We start from the raw sequence: 3,209 nt of genomic DNA, 5'->3' as shown, positions 1-3,209 counted from the left end.
GGACGGGAGACGTACGTGGCGGGCGGGCGGGGGGGCGGGGGCGGCCGCCTTGCCCGGCAGCTGGGGGCGGCGCGGCGGGGCCGGGGCCGGGGCGGCTCGGGGGGGCGCTGGGAGCGGGGCCTAGCGGCGGCCGGGCCGAAATGCAGCGGGTACGGGGGTCGCTTAGGGCTCCCCTCGGGGCCTGGGTGACACCCCCCCACCCCCACCCCGGGTCTGGACATGTCGGCCCGTTTCTGCCCGGCCGGAGGCGTCGAGGGGCCGGCGCCGCCCCGTCCCCTCTGCCCCCACGGAGGCCTGACCCGCCGCCCCCCCGGATCTGCCCGGCCCTGGGGGTGAGGCAGCCCCTGATGGGGGGGGGATCTGGGGGGGCTCAGGATCCCCCGCGCTGCCCCCAGGCTGCCCCAACACCCGCGGCTGTGGCTGCGTGTCTGCGGGGTCGGGCACCTCTGGCCCCGGCCAGCCCGGGTGCCGACAGGTGCGGAGCAGCGTCCGGAGAAGAGCTGCTCTCCGGGGCTGGTTTTCGGTCTCCTCCAGACCTTTCGAGCATCCCAGGCTCTTGGATTTCAGACCACCAGCCCCATGCACGCATGGGGTAAGGAAGAGGACGCACCACTCCTGCCCCAAGGGCTGAACATGAGAGACGGATTATAACAAAGCATCACTTCGACCACAGACAGAAAGCAGCCATCCCCGGTATCCAGCGCTACAGCGTCTGACAGCTTGCAGCCATACCACATAACAGCTCAGGACGGGAAGTGATCTCCTCTTACAAATTACAGGAGCCAATTTACACAGGGCAAACACTTCCCGTTTTGCAGAGACCAGAGTGGGACCGCAAACGGCAGCGGGTCAGGGCCTCCGCTTCCCTCATAGCTCTCTAAATCCTTCCGGACACGCTGCGGGAGGAACACCGCACCTCCGGGCAACCGCAGCCGGCCTCCCACAGCACCCTGCCGCGGCCAGCACGACCGGCTCGGAAGCACGTCTGTGGACGCCGGACCCCGAGCACACGTTTGGGATGGTCCAAAGCTCTCGCAGGATGGCCCTCCGTGCAGAGGTTTTTCCCCACTCAAATCGTTTCATCCGTGCCTGGCAGCTAAGCGATCCTTAGCCTGGGTAAAAATCTGTAAGGCTTTGACAAGGAACACAGACATCAGTAAGAGTGAAAACATTAGAGGCAAACCTTCGGCTTTCAGTGCGTACAAGTACATGTGCCACCACATTTGCTTTCCCAAAGTTAAGCGCGGATCAGCGTCTCCTCTGTGACACGGCGCCTTGCAGTGAGCTTTGTTGACTGCAATCTCTGTTCCTAATCCAGGCTTGTTTCGGGGAAAACAGGCGATTTTATCGAATTTCTTTACTGTCCTTTGATACGGGTCTTAGCTGCTAATGACGCTAGGAAGTAAAAAGAAATGGGAATAGAAATACACAACTATGAAGAATTAAAATAGTGAATTTAATTCAGCCAGTTCCAACTAAATTGATAATTCCCTGAAAAACAAACCTTGCACAGAAAACACAACACAAATGTTTTTGTCTTGACAGCTGGCGAGAACAACTGAGTGAAAAGGTGAATGGAGTATTTCTGCCTTCTCTGAAAAACAAAAGGTGCCGTACATTCTGAACATGCCCCTTGTTTTTTTTACTAAATGGGTTGATTTTGGAGGTGGCTATTGGAAAGGCTTTGCAAGGAAAGCAGAGGTCTATACTCTGATACAAGCAGTAATTTCAGGTGCCCACGCTGAAATGTTTTACAAATGTCTGGCTTTCAAAAAGCGCTTATGTTTCCTTAAAGAAAAACCCAGGGCTTTTAAAAATGGCCCAAATTAGCCCAGAAACCTGAAGAACCAAAAAAATCTGTTATTATTTTTAAAAAATCCTAAGCCCAGCTTTCCCAGCGGTCTTTACTTGGGCTTCAGAGAGATGCAACGTACAACAAAATGAGGTGACGTTAACGCTCTTGCCAGCCCGTGATGAGGGAGCTAGCTGGACAGCCTGGCTCAGCTTCTCTTAGCACTGAAATACTTTTTCCAAACCAATACCAAAAAAGGTTTGTTTCTAGGTCAAGACCTCAGTACTAAATTTTAACCAGGGGCTGACAGTCAAATCTGAACACAGCTGTAAAACGGATTCGCAATAGAAGCTCAGGCATTCTTTTTCTAATTAGAAGACAGTCATCGAGCCTTGCGCGTTTAAAGGTGAAAGCTATTTTTGACATAAAAATTAGCACGTAGTTCCTCTGTCATCCTTCAGTTGCTGCTCTGGAAGCTGTGAGCGAATGATCCGAAGAGAAGAAGCATAAACACACTGAACTAAACTATTAGGTAGAAGGGGATCAAGTTTTAAGTTTTATTCTGCCTGACAATTAGGAGAGCAAGAGATTTATTTTTACACTTACTATTTAGCCTAAAAAGCACTGGTAAAAAGGTCCACTTAAGCACTGAGACAGACCTCAAAGGCATTTAAAAACTTGAAGTGCTTTTAATAGCTGCCTTTTGAAAATACCGTTAAATCTGTTGAGATGGATAAACTAAGCCAACAATAAAGCAAGGCAGGAGTTTTCAGAAGGACCCAGCAGTGAAAAACTGTGGTCCGGTCCTCAACAACTCAGCTCCCGTACGGGGACCCCCAAGATAAAAAAAATACCGGAGTACTGGATGCTTTTAAAAACCCGAGCGTTCTTTAAATCCAAATTTTCCTTCCTTCTTTCTTTGGTGGGAATCTAACCCTGACAGCCTTGAAAATTAACCCCAAGCAGTTTTCAAAATACGGCTCAGAGTGGCTGTTTCTAAAATAAAAGTGAGCGAAGAGCGAGCAGAACTTGGAGGGCTTATCACCACCAGTAATGCCACCGACTAATCCCTCGGCAACCCCAGCCCCTTTATGTAACCTGGGATTGCTGCAGCTCAAACAGCTTATTGGTGTTTTTCTTTAAACCTCTCGTGGACAAATGCAAACACATTAAATACTTCTTTCTTCTGCCACTCTAAAGAAAAAGTTATTGTAAGAGGGGGAAAAAAAAATTTTTATTTGTGAACAATGGCAAACAGAATTTAACTCATAAGCCAAGAACAACACGTGTTCCTCTCTCTCATCCGTGATCTTGACTGGACAGAAATCTTCCCAATTTACAACACTCGGGTGTAACTCTCCAATGGTAAGACATAAAAGGTCAAATCCCAAATTCCTCCTCACCCCAAACACCCTCT

The sequence above is a fragment of the Aptenodytes patagonicus genome, chromosome 17, assembly GCF_965638725.1.
Source record: "Aptenodytes patagonicus chromosome 17, bAptPat1.pri.cur, whole genome shotgun sequence".
NCBI lineage: Eukaryota > Metazoa > Chordata > Aves > Sphenisciformes > Spheniscidae > Aptenodytes > Aptenodytes patagonicus.
This window is presented reverse-complemented; position numbering follows the sequence as displayed.